Raw genomic sequence first — 24,580 nt, 5'->3', positions numbered from 1 at the left:
ACTAAATTTTGCAGGCCAGAATGGAGCTACGAGCGTTCTGAGTTACTGAATACCGGTGCACTATGGGAGCAAGAGCATTTGACAGAAAAATGAGGCGATATCGGTGTAGCACACGACATTTATTATCCCGCACACGCAGACGTGACGTTATCTCGGAAATGGAATCCGAAAACGGGTTTAAAAAAAGTCGTGCTTCCGCCCGGGATCGAACCGGGGACCTTCTGCGTGTAAAGCAGACGTGATAACCGCTACACCACGGAAACGACGGTTTTGCCGTTGTACTACCTGGAAAACCGTAGCTCCAACAGATTTTTCCTGCGTAAGCAAGGGCATCGGCTACGAGCTCCGTCCGATTCTAGAAGTTGCTATAGTAAAAGACAACGATAAAAACAATCAAACCGCAACAGCCAGGGAGAACGCTGGGTGAGCAGCAGCTCTGCACGGTGATACCAAGAACGGAGGCGATAGTCATGTGCATCGAGAAGGCTCGTTGGTCTAGTCGTATGATTCCTGCTTCGGGTGCAGGAGGTCCCGGGTTCAAATCCCGGACGAGCCCTTGCGTTTTGTGCAAACGTGTGGCGACTACCGGCATGCCGGCGGCTGTTCCGCGCATTTCCTGCCCTCCAGGTAAGCACAAAAACCAAGTAGCCGGTTCTGAAAGAGTTTCACGTATCATTTGAGCCATCTGCAGCCTGGTGGTTGGACGTTTGAAATTGATTTAAATGTTCACAGTAGAGATTGTAGCAAGTGTCTTGTTGAGTGCGACGAAAAAGTGATTACGCCCGGAATCGAAACGGAGACCTTCTGCCTGTTAGGCAGACGTGATAACCGCTACACCACGGAAACTGCTAAGCTCTGAGATCCACATGTGACACAACTTGCAGGACGATCACAACTTTGGCGTAAAAATCACTTTGCGGAAACGCACAATGCAGGTATTTTTTTTTTTATTTAAAAAATGATTGTTACAAGTATGCAGCTCTTAATTCTAACTTGTAAGTGAGCTACAGGTGTTTCACAATAATGGGCATTACTAATATTATTGTCTATACCTACAATTAAATACTACTTCTTATCACTAAGTTCTAACATCTGCAGCGTCACATATATGCCAGCAGAGAGTATAAACCTACTGATAATTGCCTTGCTCTTCGAACTAAACCCGAAGAGCATGCCTCTGGCACTAGGCAGGCCAAGATGTTATTACGCTGCAGTTTCCTAAACGTAAATATCCTAGTCTAATTCCTACAAACTAAGCTTATCCTAAGTCAAATCCGGTGCTTTCCCTTTTGGTAGAGTTGACCCCTACTCCCCCTATTCCTGCACGCGGCGGATCCAACTATGGTGGATAGTCGGCCAGTCCGCGCACAGGCGGTATGGGAACAGGGATCCAGACGAAATCGGTGTATATTTCTGAGTTTATGTTAATTCATGTCCCTCAGATATTCCATCAACACCTTACGTGATACCTCGTTTGCCAGAGTGTTAAGCAGTTGAAAGGTATCTTCGCGTCTCAGAAGTTGGTATGTGTCTTGGTTTGGTTGTCTATCTCGGAGTGTGGCTGCAACATCATTGAAGAGAGGACACTCGTAGATCACATGTTCAGGAGTACCTTCCGGGACGCCACAGTCACACGCTGGCGTTGCCTTCTTCCCAAACCGACATAGGTATGTCGGGTAGGGTTCATGTCCAGTGAGAAAGTGGAACAATCCCTTTGTTGGCTCAAAATACTTCATTTGCAAGCGTTCCCTCACGTCCGGAATGAACTGAAAAGTTCTACGTCCGGTTTCCTCCGTTTCCCAAGTCCCCTGCCATAATTCTTCTCCCCTTTTCATAATTTCCCTCTTATTTGCCACCCTCACCCCCATAATCTCTTCAATTTTACCTAGATTCCCCTTTTTTGCCCAATAGCAGGCTGCTTGCTCCCTTATCTTTATATCTAGTGGGCAGAGCCCCATTATGACTAACAGGGCCCCCCCTGGAGACGTTCTATAAGCCCCCACAGATCGTAATATCATACTTCTTTGCACCCTTCTCACTGCCATGGCAGGCACAACCCTCGTGAGTCTATGCGCCCAGACTCCCGAGCCGTAACCCACCACTGAGGTTAAGATACTATTATGATATAGTTTAATGAGGTGTGGAGGGAGGTGAAATCTTTTATGTCCTATGGAAATGAGGTTATTTAGAATTTGTAGGGCCTTTTGGGTTACGGTTTCAATGTGCCTCCCGAAGTTCCATTTCTCATCAATGATGACTCCTAAGTATCGTGTGTCACGTCTTCGTAATACTGGTGAACCGTCGATCCTGACTGTCGGGTTCCTGGTTAGTTGTCCTTTCAGCAGTAAGTAAGTTGACTTACTTGGTGAGACTGTCATTTTGGTGGTGTGGCACCACTGTTGAAGTTTGTCTATGGCCCTTTCTATCTTAGGTTCAATGTCTTCTCGGCTCCGGCCACCGACCAACAGGAGGAGGTCATCTGCGTAGGCTATCACCTCTAGCACATCCTCGCATTGTTGTAGATTGTCCAATAAAGGCTCCATATGGATGTCCCAAAAAAGCGGTCCAAGGACCGATCCCTGGGGACATCCTTTCGTGATCACTTTACTAACTCTCTCGCTAGAGGATGATAGCCAGACCTCTCGTTCCTCGCAATAGCTCCTCAGGCAACCATATAGCGGCCCTGGACACTCTTTCTCCCGCAAGCAGGAGAAGAGCGAAGGCCACCACAGGTTGTCAAAGGCGCCACTGATGTCCACCATGATGCCCACCACGTATTTATGCGGGGTTGAGCCGCAGACCTCGGCTGCTAGGGCGATTGCATCAGATGCCGATCGCCCCGGCCTGAAACCGAATTGCCTGCTGCTCATCCCGCACAAAACTCTGTGTGCCGCCAGTCTGTCAGCCAGCAACTTCTCAAATAATTTACCAAGCAAGTCCAACAGGCAGATTGGCCTGTATGACTACACTTCCGCTGGATCTTTATCTTGTCCTTTCTGTATAATGACAACATTTGCCTTTTTCCATCTCCTTGGGAACTGTTGTTGCCTTAGGCATTCATTGTATAAATGCGTTAATGGCGCAACCAGCTGGGGGGCCAGGAATTGCACCACCTCCGCCACAATGCCATCTGGCCCAGGAGCTTTCCCTCTTTTGAGAGATTTTATGTGGGCCGCCACCTCCTCTTCCGAGAAGGGGTAGACCGCTGCATCGTTGTTATATTGCACTTGATCCTCCTCTCGCAGTTGCCGCTGTGCTTCAGTTTCCCCGTCCGCATAGTCATCAGGCAACAGGGACTGGAGGAGGACCCCAGCAGTTTCCTGCCAGGACTCCGTCATCCCGCCCCCGTGCCTGACAGTTGATAGCTCCATAGGAGAGCGGATTCTTTCCCTCACTAACTTGTAGGGAAGTCCCCATGGATCCAGCACAAGTTGACTGAGCACATAGCGTTCCCAGCTCCGTGTCCTGACCTCGCGTAGTTCCTTTTGGAACTGTTGCTTGGCCTCCCTATACCGCAACTGCCATCTTTGTTTCTCTTGCCAGACGACACTGCGCTGGTAGTACCTCCTTAGCCTTCTGACAGACTGACGCAATTCCTCTAGTTCAGGCGTCCATGGTGACGGAGAGGCCGCCATGGCCCTCCTCCTGGTTGGTACAGCAGCCCTCACCGCTCTAGTTATGGCGGTCACTATGTCGTCAGTTCTGTCGTTTACGTCTATATCTTGTTGTGCGTCCCCTCCCGGTATTGGAGGAATGTCGCACTCCCTCGCTAGCCGCTCCCAATCTGCTCTATTAAAGTTATATTGCAATTCCCACCCCATGGCCCAGCGGCACTCTCTATCCCCTATGGTGAAAGTTATTAAATTATGGTCGCTTGTGGTGGCATTCCCTATTACCTTCCAATTTTGGAGTATGTTTGTAACATTCGGTGTTGTTAGAGTTATGTCAATATTTGTCCCTTGTCTTCCTCCCGCCGTGTAGGTAGGAGGATTGCCCGGCCTATTAGCCACCACAAGTTGGGTTGCCATAATAAATTCTTCTACCTTCTCCCCATTTGCATCTCGTGTGCCACTGTACCACAGGGGGGATTTGGCATTTATGTCAGCTGTAATTATCAACTTTCTCCCCCGCAACGCCGTGGTCACTCTCGTTAGGTGATCTAAGTGTGTTTCAATATTATCACTGTACTGAAAGTACATGTTTATTATAAAGACGATTCCGGTTGGGGATTGCAACTCCACGACGTTGCAGTGGGTAGTTGTGAATTGAGAGAGCGTGGTGACTCTCAGGAGCTTATTTGTTATTATTATCGCCGCTTTCGGGACTTCTCCTTTGCTAATTACCTGCCATGTTGCGGCAGCAAAAGCGACCTTTCCAGCTTGGGAGTACGGCTCCTGTAGACAGAGCACATCCAATCTCCTCTCCTCCACCTCCCTTCGGAGTTCCTGCATTACGAGTCGGCTGTTATGTGTATTTAGTTGTCCTATGTTAAGCTTTGTCGTCAAGGGAAGTATGTATGTATGCGGTCATTTGGCCAGGTTTTAGACCAGTCAAATGCAATTCTTCCATTGGCTAGAACTGCCTGCTCGTAAATGTCGTCTAAGTTGAATTTCTCCCCTCTCCTTTCGAAGACTTTTCGTAGCAGGTCCCGCAGGGCTCCGAAGTCGGTGGGGAGATTCACTGATTTTAGTTGGATTCTGTCAACAGCCTCCATCACCGAGAAGGTTACCCTTCTTCCTTCTTCATGTCCTACACGAACCACATGTCTCAGGGCTGTGGTCAGGGTAGCCGGCTGTTCAAGTCTTGCTAGCTGCATAGTATATTCTAAATTAGGGTAGACCCTCACAGGATCCACAGGTGGCAATCTGACCACTGGAGTACTCTGTTCAGTGGAATTTATGCTGGAGCTAGTTACTTCATTTTCTTGAATCGGTTTCTCATGCTTGTTCTGTTGCTTTTCAGAGACTGTTATGGCCGCAGGATGCCCTTGCCGTTTCTGATGTTTTATCGGCTCTGCTCCCCGGATTTCAGAGGAGGGAGCTGCTGCTATAGGGAGATCTGTTTGTATTGCTATGTTCACCCATTGGGGCTCAGTTTGAATGGCTATATCTGTTGTTTCAGGTTTTCCGGCGCCCGTAAGCGACCTCAGAAATAACTTGAATTTACTTGCCCTCATGGCGTCCCTCCTCCTCTTGCTCGGGGATTTGCGCTTCGGCATCCTGTTCGGTATGCCGAGTTCAGCCATAATCAGTTTTGGAGATTAATCTTTGTTCCAACATTCTGTATGTTGGGCAATTCCGACCTACAGCTCCGCAAGACTTCTTCCCTCTGCTTTTGCACGGTATGCAGATTTGTGTACCTTTACAGTCCTTACGATTATGGCCACTTTCTCCGCACTTGGTGCACGCCGGCTCCCTGGTGCACAGCCTGAGAATGTGGTCCAGGTCACCACAGTTGTGGCAACGAGGTACCACGACATAGTCTCTGGTGTTGATGGCATGGAAGCCAACATAGATCCTGCCCATTGTTGTGATGTTCTTCCACATCTGTGCTGTCACTTCAGCGACATGATGTACAACATCACGACCTCGTGGACCCGTTTTAAATCTAAGTTTAAAACAATTATTAAATTCTTCAGCGCTTAGATGCTCAAAATTTTGTGCCCTGATTGTCTCTGACAGCTCTTCATTCGTCATAATAGATGGCACGTCATAAAGTATGACGAGAGGATTTCTTTTTCTTGGTGGCTCACATTTCACCACTGAGTTCAGCTTTTGGTTCTTCAGCAGCTTTTCTTTATCCTCTTCCGAGGCAACTTCTACGATGACTGAGTTCCTACTCGGTTTGATTCTCTTTATCTTTATTTTTTCCTTCACAGGGTCCACGGTTTTCGTGAATAACTCCTGTATTTTCTTTATGCTTGTGTCTTCTCCAGGAAGTGTTCTCAAAAAGACTGCCGTATCTGGCCTCTTAGTTACCTTATTTATTGTCTCTCTGGTGGTGTTGGGCTTGGTGGGAGCTTGCGCTGCCACTGCCGCCCAAGTTTTCACTGGCTGCTTTCTTAGTCTATTGTTTTCTTTTACTAATTCTTCGAGCCTACCTTCTAGTTTTGCATGGACAATGGCCCAAGCTGCCAATTCATTTTTAATGGCTGACATTCCGGCTTGGCTGATCTTGCCATTTTTTACAGATTGCTCCATGAGCGTAGTTATTCTGGCAAGTCTTTGCATAACTGACTCATTCTCGACCTGTCCCAGCTCGTCCTGAGGAGAGGGATCAGGCGCAGTAGACGCACGTTGAGGCGCACTCGAATCACTCGTATCTGTCGTCGCCATGATTTACGAGTGATATAAAAAAGGTGGGAGCCCGTCTCTTACCCCGGACCGGCTCCTCTGGCATGGGGGGGGACTTCTTGCAGCTCGCCCACCGACCTCGCCCCAAGGTCAAGGGCCCTCTCGAACTGCCGGGTTCAGCGCGCCGTTGCCAGCGCACTGGTCCCCATCGATGGCTCCGTCATCGGCGATTTCACGCGACGCTCCTCGGCAACTACACCCCGCACTCCGGAGAGGCGGATGCACCTCTCGCCCTTCGCCGCCTACTAGCCCAAGTTTCCACCCTTCGGCCAAGGACCCACTCCTACTCAGGTGGCGGGCCGGTCCCCCAGACGTTCGGCGGTCTGGACCCAGTTAACCTGGCCCAGGCAGTGTCACCACCTCCTGGGTTTGGCAGAACACGCCCCGGTTACCCAGGGGCGCGGCGAAGCGCCCTTGCCGACTCGCGCCGCGATCCCACGCCGACGAACGAAGTCGCCGGCATGCAGGGATCCTGCTGGTCTGGGCCCTGCGAACAGAAAGGGACAGCTGTTCGTCCCTCGACACAGCTCCCCCTGTGCCACGCACCCTTCGCTTTCGCATCGGGTTGGGTCGCAGCTCTTCCTTTTGTCGCAAGGCACACCCGGGCAAGCCCGAGAAATGCCGAGCTTAACGTCCGGCACCACTTGAAGGCGGAAAGAGCCACTTGAGAAGGAGAGGCTATATATGACGCATCACTTCCCCTGTGGGCACGTCCGACTGGAAGCGATACGCCCCAGTGCGAACCCCTGTACCTTACGGTGCGCCGGCGCGGACTGGCCCACGCCAAAAGGCGCACCGCGAGACAACAGGTCCCACGCCAGACACAATGCAGGTATTTCGCATTCGTACGCAACAATCGACAGCACCCTTGCCTGTCTGAATGCCACCACGAATAAGAGCCCAAGAAGTCGTCGGACAAGCTCGCGGCCGAGTCCTCGGTAGCATCAGCTACTCTTGCTTTCCGTACGAGCTACCGTCAATTCGCGCAGTCGCTATTGCATATGATGTCACCAAAAGCAATCACTTCGTTAGCGGCAAGGAGCCCGGGCCCAGCGGTAGCTCTACATGGAGGCACCAGCAGCCCCGACAGGCCGCCGCTGGCGCGCCGGCGCCCGGACCCGCGACCCCTAATGACGTTGCAGTCGATGTATTTCTTAATATCGCTTTTGGAAGAAGCAAGCCAGGTGTAAATCACACAGTATTTTACTGATGATCTGGAAACGCAAATTTAGAACAAGTAGAACATTATATAAAATATGTTGTGTGGTCGAGCGGAACCCACCCTTCGCTCTTCCCAGATTATCGTTGCTGCACGGAATGATTGTTAAAGCACCGACGGCTTCAGAGTTCGTCTTCTCCAACGTTTGCTTTTGCAGTACATTCCGCAATCTTTTCGTTATGAGTCGTCTGTTTCGGTTTCCCGATGTAGTTTTGCTCACACCTCCCGACTTCTCTTAACCCCGAGCCACCACTAGCAGAAAATTCCGCACTGCAGTCCGGTCAATCTGCAGAGCTCGATAAGAGCATCGCGGTCGTTCCTGAGCTAATGAAACGGCCGTGTCTGTAGTTGTTCCCAGATGTCTCCCACAGAAACGGCCTCCCGGACGCCTGCATTACAGGAGTACGCCCCTACTCCCAGCCATACAATTGCATGTGAAAGCAGAATAACATGAGCTACAGAGCAACTCCGACTTTTGTGTCTGACCTACTTTTAATGATACTGTGGTCGGTTTAGTTACTACTATCGCTGCTGGACGAAGCAGACCAGTTGAAAGCCACACGGTATTCTTGTAACGAACAGGTAATGGAAATTTAGGTAAAACGATATCAAAAAAAGTTGCGTGGTGGAGCGACACATACAGTTGGCTCTTCGTAGATGATCATTGCTGCACGGAATAATTCTTAAGGCACCGACGCCTTCAGGAGTCGTGTTTGGAAGTTTTGCTTGCAGTATATTCCGCTATCTTTTCGTTATGAGTTGGTGTTTCGGATTCCCGGTGTTCTTTTGTTTAGTGCATTTGCCTTCCCTTGATGCTAAGAAAGCACATGACGAAAGTGAAACACCACCGTCTGTTCATCTGCAGAGCGCGATGAAATTATTCACTCTACATTCATTGCCTTTAATATTCTTTCCATCAGTGGTGGGCGCTGCCTTCAGAAAGCGCTTTTCTTTCTGATTTACATGAAAGTTTGTGTTCCTCGGAGCTGGACTGCTTGGGATTACCTTCACTGCCACCGGCAAGTGGCTCGTTGGTCTAGGGGTATGATTCCTGCTTTGGGTGCAGGAGGTCCCGGGTTCAAATCCCGGACGAGCCCTACCGTTTTGACCGTGCTGAAGAGTAGGTGGAGCTCACCCACGTTTTTAGCTCTGCAATGAAGAACAGATGCGTGCCGCAGCACGCTGTGTGTGGCCCTACGGTCATGAAGGGACCGTTTGATATGGCAAGAATCTGATACCAGTAAATTACATAGGTCGATTTCTGTAGAAGAGCCGACAGTAATCTTGCATGCAACGGAAAACAAAGGTTGTCTTTGCAGAACGTGTGCACCGTGAGTGGAGACGAAGCTCAATCGTGGAGCAGTCTACCTTCATCTGATTAGCGACAACGTCAACCAAAGAGTGGGATACAAGACTGAGCGTAGTTAAGAGTTTCTCACTATTAGTTACGTTCACACTTCAACAGAGTTGTGACAAGGCGAGTGCAAAGAGATCAGGAAAGCCAGTATGAAGCGAACTTGAAGTAGTCTTGAAGAAATGGATACTAAATTTTGCAGGCCAGAATGGAGCTACGAGCGTTCTGAGTTACTGAATACCGGTGCACTATGGGAGCAAGAGCATTTGACAGAAAAATGAGGCGATATCGGTGTAGCACACGACATTTATTATCCCGCACACGCAGACGTGACGTTATCTCGGAAATGGAATCCGAAAACGGGTTTAAAAAAAGTCGTGCTTCCGCCCGGGATCGAACCGGGGACCTTCTGCGTGTAAAGCAGACGTGATAACCGCTACACCACGGAAACGACGGTTTTGCCGTTGTACTACCTGGAAAACCGTAGCTCCAACAGATTTTTCCTGCGTAAGCAAGGGCATCGGCTACGAGCTCCGTCCGATTCTAGAAGTTGCTATAGTAAAAGACAACGATAAAAACAATCAAACCGCAACAGCCAGGGAGAACGCTGGGTGAGCAGCAGCTCTGCACGGTGATACCAAGAACGGAGGCGATAGTCACGTGCATCGAGAAGGCTCGTTGGTCTAGGGGTATGATTCCTGCTTCGGGTGCAGGAGGTCCCGGGTTCAAATCCCGGACTAGCCCTTGCGTTTTGTGCAAACGTGTGGCGACTACCGGCATGCCGGCGGCTGTTCCGCGCATTTCCTGCCCTCCAGGTAAGCACAAAAACCAAGTAGCCGGTTCTGAAAGAGTTTCACGTATCATTTGAGCCATCTGCAGCCTGGTGGTTGGACGTTTGAAATTGATTTAAATGTTCACAGTAGAGATTGTAGCAAGTGTCTTGTTGAGTGCGACGAAAAAGTGATTACGCCCGGAATCGAAACGGAGACCTTCTGCCTGTTAGGCAGACGTGATAACCGCTACACCACGGAAACTGCTAAGCTCTGAGATCCACATGTGACACAACTTGCAGGACGATCACAACTTTGGCGTAAAAATCACTTTGCGGAAACGCACAATGCAGGTATTTCGCATTCGTACGCAACAATCGACAGCACCCTTGCCTGTCTGAATGCCACCACGAATAAGAGCCCAAGAAGTCGTCGGACAAGCTCGCGGCCGAGTCCTCGGTAGCATCAGCTACTCTTGCTTTCCGTACGAGCTACCGTCAATTCGCGCAGTCGCTATTGCATATGATGTCACCAAAAGCAATCACTTCGTTAGCGGCAAGGAGCCCGGGCCCAGCGGTAGCTCTACATGGAGGCACCAGCAGCCCCGACAGGCCGCCGCTGGCGCGCCGGCGCCCGGACCCGCGACCCCTAATGACGTTGCAGTCGATGTATTTCTTAATATCGCTTTTGGAAGAAGCAAGCCAGGTGTAAATCACACAGTATTTTACTGATGATCTGGAAACGCAAATTTAGAACAAGTAGAACATTATATAAAATATGTTGTGTGGTCGAGCGGAACCCACCCTTCGCTCTTCCCAGATTATCGTTGCTGCACGGAATGATTGTTAAAGCACCGACGGCTTCAGAGTTCGTCTTCTCCAACGTTTGCTTTTGCAGTACATTCCGCAATCTTTTCGTTATGAGTCGTCTGTTTCGGTTTCCCGATGTAGTTTTGCTCACACCTCCCGACTTCTCTTAACCCCGAGCCACCACTAGCAGAAAATTCCGCACTGCAGTCCGGTCAATCTGCAGAGCTCGATAAGAGCATCGCGGTCGTTCCTGAGCTAATGAAACGGCCGTGTCTGTAGTTGTTCCCAGATGTCTCCCACAGAAACGGCCTCCCGGACGCCTGCATTACAGGAGTACGCCCCTACTCCCAGCCATACAATTGCATGTGAAAGCAGAATAACATGAGCTACAGAGCAACTCCGACTTTTGTGTCTGACCTACTTTTAATGATACTGTGGTCGGTTTAGTTACTACTATCGCTGCTGGACGAAGCAGACCAGTTGAAAGCCACACGGTATTCTTGTAACGAACAGGTAATGGAAATTTAGGTAAAACGATATCAAAAAAAGTTGCGTGGTGGAGCGACACATACAGTTGGCTCTTCGTAGATGATCATTGCTGCACGGAATAATTCTTAAGGCACCGACGCCTTCAGGAGTCGTGTTTGGAAGTTTTGCTTGCAGTATATTCCGCTATCTTTTCGTTATGAGTTGGTGTTTCGGATTCCCGGTGTTCTTTTGTTTAGTGCATTTGCCTTCCCTTGATGCTAAGAAAGCACATGACGAAAGTGAAACACCACCGTCTGTTCATCTGCAGAGCGCGATGAAATTATTCACTCTACATTCATTGCCTTTAATATTCTTTCCATCAGTGGTGGGCGCTGCCTTCAGAAAGCGCTTTTCTTTCTGATTTACATGAAAGTTTGTGTTCCTCGGAGCTGGACTGCTTGGGATTACCTTCACTGCCACCGGCAAGTGGCTCGTTGGTCTAGGGGTACAGTCGGCTTTCGGCCGTGGTCGCGTGCGGACCGGCTCCGCGCGCCGGACAGCGCACCGTAGTTTGTTTACTTCCGCGTCGCGGTATTTCGTGTTGTGTAGCGTCCATTTCTATTGCACCTCATGGCGCACTGTTACCGCCGAGCGACAGTTAAAGTAACATTCCAAGCCGAACATGCTAGACCACGCGCTTTTGAAATTGAGCAATTCATTCGCGAAGAGCTACGTCTGGACCCTCAGGAAGTGATAGGTATTCATTTCTCTATCACTAGCAGCATCGTCTATATTAAGATGACGACGGAGGAAGCGTGTGCTAACGTAGTTCGACAACACGCACGCGGACTCAAGTTCAAACATTCTGACGGACATATTGGAGAGGTGACGGTCGATCACGCTGGTTTCGGACTTCGAACAATCCGGGTTTTTGAGCTCCCTTTCGAAGTGCCGCAAGATGTGGTCGTCGAAGCTTTCCGACCCTATGGCAATGTTGTGGGGCACATCGCGGAGAAATGGCAGACATTCACGACATACAACGTTTTGAATGGTGTCCGCCAAATCAAAATCGAACTCTCCAAACATGTACCATCCTATCTGCTGATAGGTGGCGTGCGAGCCATCGTTATGTATGATGGCCAGCCGCGGACGTGTGCCGGTTGCGGACAGGAGGGCCATGTTCGGTCAGAATGTCTCCGCCGACGTTTGCTCCAGGTCCCGACCAGTGACTCAGCTCCCAAAGTGACGGCCGCTTCTTTACCAGATAGCTACGCCACAGCCGTACGCAGCCCCGATGCGTCACTTCAGGAAGCACCTCTTCTCCACCCGGCACTCCCCACTGGAAATGACGGTGCTGCCATGGCCTCACCGGCACCATCTCCTCTGACGGCTACGACACCACCAACTCTCCAGAGCTCGATGGACATCGACGCGAATGCGGTGCCTACCTCTGCCTTTCTTCAGACTGGCGCGACCTCGGACATCGAACATCCACATTCTGATTCAGAACAGCACCTCCGAAAGCAACGGTCGCCCAGAAAACGGAAGAAGAGGAGTCAAACGCCATCTGACGACACACTTCTTCATGTGGCATCACAGGCAGTGGAGCTGATACACGACAGTGATCTCCCTTCGAGCGTTCTGACGACAGGAGAGGCTGCTCCTGATGTCCCATCTGAAGAACGATCTCACACGAATATGACGGATTCCAAGGAGGGTGCCTCCCTGGACCCCACTACAGCAGCGTCGCTACAACTCGCCCCCGAGGAGTGTGACAGTCGCTCACCGTCTGTTCCAGTCTCCTGGGCTGATGATATCGACGAAGGAGCAGTTCGAGATGGTGGTCCTCCCATCAGGCAGTGCCCCATGGAGGTGCCTGACCCACCTTCCAGCCAGTGATTACGACAACGGTGACTACGTCAGATGTTACACGCCAGCCAGACATCTCTGCCGGAACATCTGTGCCAATGGTGGGAACACGCCCCCAACATTACCGCATAGCGACGATGAATCTGGCCACCATTCGGGCCCCCCATAAACTGGCAATGTTCCGTGAGACCATTTATGCTGCTGATGTCGACATTGCCCTCCTCCAAGAAGTGTTTGTCGCCGATTTCCATGCCCCCACTGGCTACGTGGCACACATCTCCCATGCTTCTGACAACGGTAGTGGAGTTGCCATCCTCCTCCGTTCTGGACTCCCTGCTGAAGATGTAGTGTACCTTGCTAATGCTAGGGGTATGGCTCTCACGCTGTTCGGCGTCCGTATCCTCAATGTATATGCGCCGTCCGGCTCCAGTCGACGTCGTGATCGACACACTTTCTTTGCTGACGAGGTAACGCCGCTGTTTGAGGGTCCCCTAGATGATATGGTCCGACTCCAGCTTGTTGACACATGGACAAAGGTGCATGGCACCCGTGCAGGTTTCACATATTATACGGCGCATTCATCTAGTCGTCTCGATCGTATATACCTCACACGTTCCCTTGCTGCCGACACTCGACATGCCGAAGTATGGCCTCTGGCTTTCTCTGACCATGACGTCTACATCTGCGATGTCGTCCTCGCCCGCCAACAAGTGTGGCACAGCCGCGGCTTGTGGAAATTCAACGTTTCCCACCTGACTGTCCCTGACTGCCGACGAATCGTTGAGGATGCGTGGGCCCTCTGTCATCGTCGTCGCCCCGCCTACGCATCCACCTTATCGTGGTGGGTATCATGCGCGAAACCAGCTCTGCGCAGGGCGCTGATAGGATATGGCAAAGACTTCAAAGCCTGGCAAGCGAGCACCATGGACTTTTATTATGCAGTCCTTCGTGACTGCACTTCGATGGCCTTCTCGCCTGATCGTCAGATGATGGTGCATCGTGCTAAAGCGCAGATCACTTCCCTCACGCGACGGCGCTTAGAAGGGACTCTTGTCAGATCCTGCACCCGTGACCATATGCCTCATGAAACGCCATCGATGTACCACCTTCTCAGGGAACGCCGACGTCGTCGTCGAACCCTCATCCACGATCTCACAGATGTGGAAGGACGACGACACACTACGCAATGCGACATTGGTCACGCTTTCTATTCTCATTTCCGTCAACTGTTCGCTGCCGTCCCTCATCCCCCGACCTTAATTGAGGAGGTGGCAGCAATGACTGTCAACACCATGCCAGAGGATGTGGCTCAAGAACTTCAGCAACAAGTGACCTCTGATGAAGTCCTAGATGCAATCAAGGTGGGGGCTGCCAACAAGTCCCCTGGACCTGACGGCCTCCCCCTCGACTTTTATAAGTATTTTAGCTACCTTTTGTTACCTGCTTGGACGTCCATCTGTCGTGAATTGATGTCACCCACAACGATGATCCCAGCCACCTTCCTTGATGGGGTCATCACCCTGGTCCCTAAGCCACATGGGCGATCACGGATCTGTGATTACCGGCCCATCACTCTACTCAACAGTGACATGAAAATTTTCACCCGTTTGTTGGCCTCACGCCTCAAGAAGGCAGCAAGATCCGTCACCTCCCTTGATCAGACTTCGTTGGGCGGTGACAACAACATCCATACGGCCCTTTGCCGTTATAGGGACATGATTGCGCTCGCGCGCTCGCGACATTTACCTGGCGCATTGGCATCGCTTGACTTCCGTCAAGCTTTCGACCGTGTCGACCATACTTTTCTGAAATCGGTCCTCCAACACATGGGTTTTCCGGTTCGTACAATCACCGTGGTAATGCGGCTCTTGAGCGGCGCAACTTCAAGAATACTCTGTAATGGTCGCCTCACCGCGCCTCTAGCGATCGAGCGCTCTGTCCGACAGGGATGCCCACTTTCCACGATACTGTATGCTTTGGCATTAGAGCCCCTCCTACAGGGGCTTCGCCAACGCCTGGTGGGCCTGACATTGCATGGGCACCGCTTCTGTTGTACAGCCTATGCTGACGATCTAGTCCTCTACCTCCGCAATGAAGACGATGTTCGCGCTGCTCTGACTTGGGTGACGACTTATGGGGAGGCATCGGGCAGTTCTCTTAACATTTCCAAATCGAAGGTTCTGCTCATTGGTGAGGGTCTACCAGAAAGATCTGTCGCTCCTCTTAGTGTGGCCACCAGTGTCCGCTGTTTGGGCATTGATTTTATGAATGACCTCCGTCGCTCAGCGGCAACCAACGGTCGACGTCTCCTACAAACGATCAGGGCTGGCCTTGTGGACCACCGGCTTCGATCCCTCGACATTATACAGCGCGCGCAATACGTGAATGTTTATCACGCCTCACGCATCCCCCATGTGGCACAAGTGTTCCCGGTTCCGATTACCCTCGCACGTCGTATGTTGATGGCGATGGGATCCTTTGTCTGTGCCGGGATGTTATTTAAAGTTCAATATTCCTCCCTTGCCCTCCCGCGGGAGCGTGGTGGAGTGGGCTTATTCCATGTGCCAGACAGAGTTACCGCACTTTTTGCTAGCTCCCAACTGAAAGTCTGGCGTCGCTGCCCGACGAGCCTGACCGGACTGCTTTTGCGTGAATACGCACCAGTCTCCATGTCAGCCCCGGTCATGTTATCCGACATTCCACCCCCCTTTTATCACTTTCGGTACTTCTTCTTTGAAATCAGTTACATTCTGCACTCCTTACCCCTTCTCCGTATACTCCAGACAAAGACTGTATACGACACCTTACAAATGTGTCAAACCCCCAACCCCATTGAACACAAGTTTCCCCAGATCATATGGCGCCGTGTGTGGAAAGCAGTGCATGCTGGTTACCTCGACACCAGCGTTCAGTCCACCTGGTATATCACCGTCAATGGCAAACAGGTCAACCAGTCTCGTTTGCACCGCATCCGCCTTGCTGACACACCACTCTGTGTTCACTGTGGTGTACAGGACACGGACGCTCATCGGTTCTCATGTGGTCCGTCTGCTGACGTCTGGAGGCTCGCGCAGCGTATCCTGGCTTTCCTCACCCGACAGCCGCCTGCTCAGATTATTTACCTGACGCTTCTATTCCCGGATGTGATTCATTACCCCACAACAAAAACTAATGCCGTGAATTGGATACGCGGTCATACAGTCCGCTACCTTTTTGGGCCCGATGAGAAATCAGAACTAGGTTATTGGACGTACCTTAATGATCGACATTGTGCACTTGTTCGCAACCCCAGATACAAGCAGTTCTTTTCCAATTTTCTACGGAGCGCCATTCATGACCCGCCTTCCAGCTGGAACGTCCAAGCCATGAGATGCTGATGCTTTTTTGCCGATATGATGTTCTGAACGTACTACACACGGAATCCCCACTAAAATTTCGAGAAGACACGTTTGGATGTTCCGCCAATCAGACGGCGCAAGCGACTCCTAGAATTCTGGTGCAACGGCTGCCATAATACAAAAAAATGAATAAATAAAAACATACATACAAAAAAACAAAGAAAAATAAAGAAAACAAAAATGCAATACAATAAACTAAAAAAAAAAACAAAAAAGTTCCTGTTCACAACAAATTTCATTTTTTTATCGCTACTCTCTATGTTTCTTCCCCCCTACTTTCTTCCTTTCCTACACCTTTGCAGTAATAGGTTTGTTGTTTTGGAATAGGTGTAGATAGGTGCCAACGCCTGAAGAGGTGCTTTTAATTTTATTTTTTTGTTAGAATACAAGTGGCGGTGGCAAATAGACATTTTTTTTGTAGTTTTTCCTTTCCTGTCCAGATAAAAAAAAAAGGGGGTAGCGTCTTATTAGAAATTTAAAAAAAAAAAAAAGTGGTCGTGCGGGAAAAAAAAAAAAAAAAGGGGGTATGATTCCTGCTTTGGGTGCAGGAGGTCCCGGGTTCAAATCCCGGACGAGCCCTACCGTTTTGACCGTGCTGAAGAGTAGGTGGAGCTCACCCACGTTTGTAGCTCTGCAATGAAGAACAGATGCGTGCCGCAGCACGCTGTGTGTGGCCCTACGGTCATGAAGGGACCGTTTGATATGGCAAGAATCTGATACCAGTAAATTACATAGGTCGATTTCTGTAGAAGAGCCGACAGTAATCTTGCATGCAACGGAAAACAAAGGTTGTCTTTGCAGAACGTGTGCACCGTGAGTGGAGACGAAGCTCAATCGTGGAGCAGTCTACCTTCATCTGATTAGCGACAACGTCAACCAAAGAGTGGGATACAAGACTGAGCGTAGTTAAGAGTTTCTCACTATTAGTTACGTTCACACTTCAACAGAGTTGTGACAAGGCGAGTGCAAAGAGATCAGGAAAGCCAGTATGAAGCGAACTTGAAGTAGTCTTGAAGAAATGGATACTAAATTTTGCAGGCCAGAATGGAGCTACGAGCGTTCTGAGTTACTGAATACCGGTGCACTATGGGAGCAAGAGCATTTGACAGAAAAATGAGGCGATATCGGTGTAGCACACGACATTTATTATCCCGCACACGCAGACGTGACGTTATCTCGGAAATGGAATCCGAAAACGGGTTTAAAAAAAGTCGTGCTTCCGCCCGGGATCGAACCGGGGACCTTCTGCGTGTAAAGCAGACGTGATAACCGCTACACCACGGAAACGACGGTTTTGCCGTTGTACTACCTGGAAAACCGTAGCTCCAACAGATTTTTCCTGCGTAAGCAAGGGCATCGGCTACGAGCTCCGTCCGATTCTAGAAGTTGCTATAGTAAAAGACAACGATAAAAACAATCAAACCGCAACAGCCAGGGAGAACGCTGACTCATTACCGCTTGCGACGCGGCAGCGTGCGGACGTTCGGAGCGCTCAGTGTCACTTGCTTGTTTACGTTGTATTTGTGCTTTCTGTTTCACGTGATTGTGCGTGGTTGTGTGTTCGTGTCGTTGTTTGAAGTATTTGCTGTATGCAGTTAGCCCATTTGGGTTAATTTGCAAAATGGTTCCCACGATTCCAAGGAAAAATACCCTGCAGTTCGAGTTTGACAAGGCTACACGATCAGTTCAGCCAAGTTCACTGGAAGTTCATGAATGGATCGTCGATACAATAGGCATAACCACTGATCAAGTTCACACTGCCTACTACGACCTGGATTTATACTGCTTCTTCGTGAAGCTTCTGAATCCCCTCTTACTGGAACGTCTTTTGCAGAAACATGGCGGCGGCGTCGATTTCCGGCATCGCGACGGCACTGTGAGTACTGTCAAAATTACTAACGCTGATGTCGAGATCTCCAACGTTCGTATTTACAACCTGCCCCCTGAAGTAGACAACTGTTTCTTAAAAGATGTGCTCACTAAATATGGCGAGGTGCGTAACATTCGACTTGAAAAGTGGTCCAGGCAACATAAGTTGCAATGTTTTTCTGGTATCAGATCGATTGAGATGCAAGTCAAAGTCAACATCCCATCGCATGTATTTGTTTGTGGTTATAAGGTGCAGGTTACCTATTCCGGACAAGCTTCTACGTGTTTTATCTGCAATGAAAGTGGTCATTTACGGCAAAATTGCCCTAAAAGGGTGACCGTCTTAAAGCCTACTTTCCAGCAACGTAAGAGACTCACTTTAGCTGATTTAGTGACAGGTACTCAATTAACAAGTACTGGGCCGTCCCCCTCCAGTGATACTGTGACTGTACATGAAAAACCTTTTGAAGAAGAGTTCCCTGCTATTCCTCTTGCGACGGGCGGGGATCAGAACCCTCTCACCCGTCCCGTCACTGCGGTAGCGTCCAAGAGACGTCGAACGTGCGACAGTAGTAGTTCCGATGAAGGCGTCTCCGTACCGGTAACACCTGCCACACTTGATATCAAACAACCGGCAGGAGACACTGAGCTTTCGCATGACGCTCTACCAGAATAAAGCGTTGAAGTTGATACTTCTTCGCCCGCTGACGGTAGTGCTACGCCCCAGGTTGGTTGTTGCTTACCATCCGCGTCTATCGCGTCGGCTCTCCAACCGACCGATATTGAACCTCAGCACGTTGCCCACAGTTACGTCGGCGGGGTGTGCCCAAGTTCACAACTCGTATCACAGCAATGCGACACTGACAACAAACACGCTTACGAGTGTGTCAACACAGAGCGAGATCTCAGCCTTGCTTGTCAACAACCTGACCGAGAGAGTGTTTCCACACAATCCCAACGTGTGGCCAAACAAGAACTTAGCGTGTCTCTGGAAGGGTTAACCGGCGAGACGCAACTGCACGTTGCTGTCGCAGGGCAACCTGCACAGGAGACCTGTGTAGATTCTCCGATGCCACTTTCTGCGGAAAAAGTCGCCAGTGGCGGGAGGAACAAAAAGAAATTCCAACCGAACTTGAATGTACCACGCAGCAAACACAAACAGCAAGCCCTCTCGGATGCAAACGATGGTGATGGCCACTCTCCACCAGCTGTTTCACGAATGGACTGGTTTGCCGGAGACGATGATCACGTTAATTTAAAGTAGCTCCGTAAACTACATGGCACAAGCGTACAAGTTCCTGAGTGTTAATGTAAACAGGATCACGTCTGATTTGAAACTTGCAGTCTTTAGGCAGTTCGTATATGAGTCTGCCGCTGATGTACTTCTATTGCAGGAATTCCTTCTTTCAGATCTGGTCATTCCCGGTTTCCACTGTATTACCAATGTTGCTTTCGAGCTTAGCACTGGTACAGCCATTCTCGTGCGTGAGGGCATCCCCGTCTCGGACGTTGAAACACTGGAGTCAGGGCGTGGCATATGCTGCAAAATATTCGGCGTCACGCTCGTGAACCTATACGCGCCCTCCGGGAGTGACCACAGGTTCGCAAGGACCGAGTTCTTTAAAGACGAACTAATTTACTTGCTTCGTAAAAATCCGACTGCCCTTGTATTAGGCGGAGATTTTAACTGTGTTGTGCATCAAAAAGATCAGAGGCCAAATTTTAACTATTGTAAGGAGCTTCATGATCTGGTTTTACGAATGAATCTCCAGGATACGTGGGAAGTCCTTCACCCTACCCTTGTGAAATTTACATACTTCACTTCCACCTCGAGTAGCCGCCTCGACAGAATATATGTGTCTTCTCAGCTCGGAGAACATGTTGTTGATTCAGAGGTCATTCCCGTCCCATGTAGCGATCACTGCGCTTACGCAACCGTCATACAACTGGACAGACAACCCACCAAACGATTCAGAGGTCACTGGATGTTGAACTTTTCCCACCTTCAGGACGCCGATCTCGAGGAACTTGTCACACGAACTTGGACTTTTTGTCTTCGCTCTGTCAATAGGTACCGTACGAAAGTAGAGTGGTGGACGTCCTTTGCTAAACCAAAGTTGCGACGGTATTTAATTTCGTACTGTAATACGCAATCGAGGGATGCAAAGAAGACCACGGAATTTTATTATTCAATTTTAAGGGAGCTCTACGACAAATCTGGCGTCAATAATATTTACACTGCTCAAATAAAGCAAATCAAGGCTAAGATGCTCAGTATCAAACGTAAACAACTAGAAGGGTTAAAAATCAAGTCCAAAGTCAACTCTTTGGTTCAATCTGAGACAACTTCCATGTACCATCTTATTAAGCATCAGACCAACCGTAGACGCTTATTTATAGACGAACTGGCAACTAATAACGGGGAAATTCTCACTCGGCAACCTGACATAGTCACGGCAATTCAGAGATATTATCACGGCCTGTATTCGGACTACCCAACCAATGATGACTTGACTGCTACTGTACTCCAATTCATGGACACGTCCGTTACTGCGGATGATAATCGTGACTTTCTGGCTCCGTTTAGTGTCGAGGAGACTTTAGAACTTATTGTTAAGTCGCCCGCTAACAAAGCCCCAGGACTGGACGGCCTACCCAAGGAGTTTTACCTTCGGTATTGGGATGTAATTGGTGTTACATTTACAGAAATTTTAAATGAAATCATTGCCGGGGCGCCTGTTCCTAATGCGATGAAGGAGGGTAAAATTGTCCTTGTTCCCAAACGCAAAGGGTGTAAGCGATTTGATAATCTGCGCCCGCTCACCCTGCTTAATTTTGACTACAAAACTATAGCCAGAGCTGTTAACGCCCGAATGTCGCCGCTCCTTCACAAAGTTGTCTGGCGGCACCAGGCCTGCGTGCCAGGACGGAATGCCATGTCTGCGATGTCTGAAATTAGGGACCTAATCTCCATTGCCTCAGTCACCAACCTGAATTGTGCCCTGCTATTTCTAGACTTTCATAAAGCCTTTGATCATGTGAACCACCGCTATCTTTTTCACATACTGGACAAAATAGGACTCGAGGAAGGGGCATTAAAAGTCCTTCGCAATTTGACATCTGGCATATCGGCGAGGATACAAGTCAATGGACAGCTGACGCAACCAATATCCATTCAGCGGGGTGTCCCCCAGGGCAGTCCACTCTCTATGTCACTTTTTGTGCTGTCACTGGAACCGTTCCTTCGGTCTCTTTATCACCATTTGTCAGGTGTGTCAATGTCAGGTCACACATTCATCGTCCGTGCATACGCTGACGATGTTGCCGTTCTGTTACGCAGTGACGACGAGGTGGTCCGTATTAAACGGGCGATCGACCAGTATAGTGCAGTGTCTGGAGCACAACTAAGTGACCAGAAATGTAAAGTGCTCGATCTCAAGGGTTTTGAGAGCTTAACTATACCGTGGGCGCATCTTGTGGAATCTCACAAACTACTAGGAATCACCTTGAATAGATGCCCTCTGAAAATGGCGGCCTCCAATTGGAAGTCAGTGACGCATCTGATACAGGGTACCATTATCGAATGTCGCTGGCGTGCTGTGAACATTATAGAAAAAATTAGGATTCTCAATACCTACGTCTTCTCCAAGGCGTATTATGTTGCACAGTTTTTTCCCATTCCCAAGCTTTAGGCCAGAAAGATCATGCAGGTTGCCAATCAATACATCTGGAAGGGAACCATATTTAAATTGTCCTCCGATACACTAGCCAAGTCGAGAACTACTGGTGGGCTTGAGTTGGTTAACATCGCCGGGAAGGCAATGGCCTTGTACGTCAAGCGGACCACGACTTTACTGCATGACAGCCACTGCACTGTTACTCAAAAGTTGTACCTCACAGTGCGTCCAGCGAGTGTGCGACCTCCTATTGACGTTGGAAGAATCCACTACAAATTGAAACACATCAGGGAATTTTTCCTTCATGTTAGTTATACAGATGTTGGTGTTCTACGGCGCCGACCACTGTCAACTCGCGACTTGCAACGTGAGTGGGAAAAGTCGGCGACCCCAAATACAATAGAACGGAAGTATCCGACTACTGACTGGAAAACGGTGTGGGCCAACATCAGCTTGAAAGTACACTCTTCGGATGTTGCTTCAACTTGGTACAGGGTGGTAAATAACACAATTGCCACTAATGAAAAACTACATGCAATTGGGTTAAGTGACACAAATCTCTGCCTCTGTTGTGGACTCGTCGATTCTCTGATCCATCGGTTTACCTGCGGCGGCCATGCACTGAATTGGCGATGGGTCAAGAAAAGGATTGCGGTACTGTCAAGGAGCGCGGAAGACAATCTGCAACTGGATATCCTACTGCGTCCCGACAAAAAGTTTTATCCAGCCACGAAAAACAATACAGTAATGTGGATCCTAGGGCACTACGTCAACTACATCGTTAATGTTCGTGGAAAAGACGATTATATTAGTTTTCTGACCTACATGGAGCTGGCATACTGGAAGATTCAATGTGTCACTAACAGTAAAAAATTATTCGGAAACATGATGGACATCACCTTTGAAAAACATGGCATAGGATGACCACATTGGATGATCGAAGCCAATCAAGAGGAAATCTATTCAGTTTTATTCTATTTTTCTTAAGTTACACTTTCTGTTATACCTGGTCAGTTTACTTCTTTTCATTAGTCTCCTTATACTTGTTTGCTTATTCGTGTCAATTTCACACCTCTAACGGAAGAGCAAAGTATTTCGATATGGATCAAAACACACAACTGACACACGAAAAAGAAGAAATGTTCCTTTCCAAATGTGTCAGCACTATATACCTCGGAGCAGAGGAGAAACAACTATAAAAATATTAATACTATAACAAAAAAAATATATGTATAAAAACTGTCTGCTTGGAGAAGTGACTCAGGGATGGGCAGGGGGAGCCATCGTGGACAGGCCTCGGGATTCGACCCCTGCCCGCTTTGTCTCCACCTGCACGGAACTGACCACTCATCAATTCTTTTACACAAGAGTCAGGAAAAAAAGGAAAAAAAATGGCTTAAAAAAAAGAAAAAAAAAGTGGTAGAGAAAAAATAAAAAAAAAACTCGGTAGAGCGTCAGACTCTTAATCCCAGGGTCGTGGGTTCGAGCCAGACGCTGGTAATTTAAAAAAAAAAAGTATGATTCCTGCTTCGGGTGCAGGAGGTCCCGGGTTCAAATCCCGGACGAGCCCTTGCGTTTTGTGCAAACGTGTGGCGACTACCGGCATGCCGGCGGCTGTTCCGCGCATTTCCTGCCCTCCAGGTAAGCACAAAAACCAAGTAGCCGGTTCTGAAAGAGTTTCACGTATCATTTGAGCCATCTGCAGCCTGGTGGTTGGACGTTTGAAATTGATTTAAATGTTCACAGTAGAGATTGTAGCAAGTGTCTTGTTGAGTGCGACGAAAAAGTGATTACGCCCGGAATCGAAACGGAGACCTTCTGCCTGTTAGGCAGACGTGATAACCGCTACACCACGGAAACTGCTAAGCTCTGAGATCCACATGTGACACAACTTGCAGGACGATCACAACTTTGGCGTAAAAATCACTTTGCGGAAACGCACAATGCAGGTATTTCGCATTCGTACGCAACAATCGACAGCACCCTTGCCTGTCTGAATGCCACCACGAATAAGAGCCCAAGAAGTCGTCGGACAAGCTCGCGGCCGAGTCCTCGGTAGCATCAGCTACTCTTGCTTTCCGTACGAGCTACCGTCAATTCGCGCAGTCGCTATTGCATATGATGTCACCAAAAGCAATCACTTCGTTAGCGGCAAGGAGCCCGGGCCCAGCGGTAGCAGTAGCTCTACATGGAGGCACCAGCAGCCCCGATTGGCCGCCGCTGGCGCGCCGGCGCCCGGACCCGCGACCCCTAATGACGTTGCAGTCGATGTATTTCTTAATATCGCTTTTGGAAGAAGCAAGCCAGGTGTAAATCACACAGTATTTTACTGATGATCTGGAAACGCAAATTTAGAACAAGTAGAACATTATATAAAATTTGTTGTGTGGTCGAGCGGAACCCACCCTTCGCTCTTCCCAGATTATCGTTGCTGCACGGAATGATTGTTAAAGCACCGACGGCTTCAGAGTTCGTCTTCTCCAACGTTTGCTTTTGCAGTACATTCCGCAATCTTTTCGTTATGAGTCGTCTGTTTCGGTTTCCCGATGTAGTTTTGCTCACACCTCCCGACTTCTCTTAACCCCGAGCCACCACTAGCAGAAAATTCCGCACTGCAGTCCGGTCAATCTGCAGAGCTCGATAAGAGCATCGCGGTCGTTCCTGAGCTAATGAAACGGCCGTGTCTGTAGTTATTCCCAGATGTCTCCCACAGAAACGGCCTCCCGGACGCCTGCATTACAGGAGTACGCCCCTACTCCCAGCCGTACAATTGCATTTGAAAGCAGAATAACAT

General features: G+C 49.3%; 6 non-coding genes across 6 annotated transcripts; 3 read left to right on the top strand and 3 right to left on the bottom strand.

The window, feature by feature from the left end:
* Positions 1 to 190: 190 nt before the first annotated feature.
* Trnav-uac (transfer RNA valine (anticodon UAC)) lies at positions 191 to 263 on the bottom strand. The gene has a single exon. It is a non-coding gene; the product is annotated as a tRNA-Val (tRNA).
* A 221-nt stretch (positions 264 to 484) lies between these two features.
* Trnap-cgg (transfer RNA proline (anticodon CGG)) lies at positions 485 to 556 on the top strand. The gene has a single exon. It is a non-coding gene; the product is annotated as a tRNA-Pro (tRNA).
* An 8,041-nt stretch (positions 557 to 8,597) lies between these two features.
* On the top strand, positions 8,598 to 8,669 carry Trnap-ugg (transfer RNA proline (anticodon UGG)). The gene has a single exon. It is a non-coding gene; the product is annotated as a tRNA-Pro (tRNA).
* A 635-nt stretch (positions 8,670 to 9,304) lies between these two features.
* On the bottom strand, positions 9,305 to 9,377 carry Trnav-uac (transfer RNA valine (anticodon UAC)). The gene has a single exon. It is a non-coding gene; the product is annotated as a tRNA-Val (tRNA).
* A 221-nt stretch (positions 9,378 to 9,598) lies between these two features.
* Trnap-cgg (transfer RNA proline (anticodon CGG)) lies at positions 9,599 to 9,670 on the top strand. The gene has a single exon. It is a non-coding gene; the product is annotated as a tRNA-Pro (tRNA).
* Positions 9,671 to 17,454: 7,784 nt separating this feature from the next.
* Positions 17,455 to 17,527, bottom strand: Trnav-uac (transfer RNA valine (anticodon UAC)). Its single transcript has one exon. It is a non-coding gene; the product is annotated as a tRNA-Val (tRNA).
* Positions 17,528 to 24,580: the final 7,053 nt, after the last annotated feature.

Source organism: Schistocerca gregaria, chromosome 2 (genome assembly GCF_023897955.1).
Source record: "Schistocerca gregaria isolate iqSchGreg1 chromosome 2, iqSchGreg1.2, whole genome shotgun sequence".
Taxonomy (NCBI): Eukaryota; Metazoa; Arthropoda; class Insecta; order Orthoptera; family Acrididae; genus Schistocerca; species Schistocerca gregaria.
This window is presented reverse-complemented; position numbering and strand designations above follow the sequence as displayed.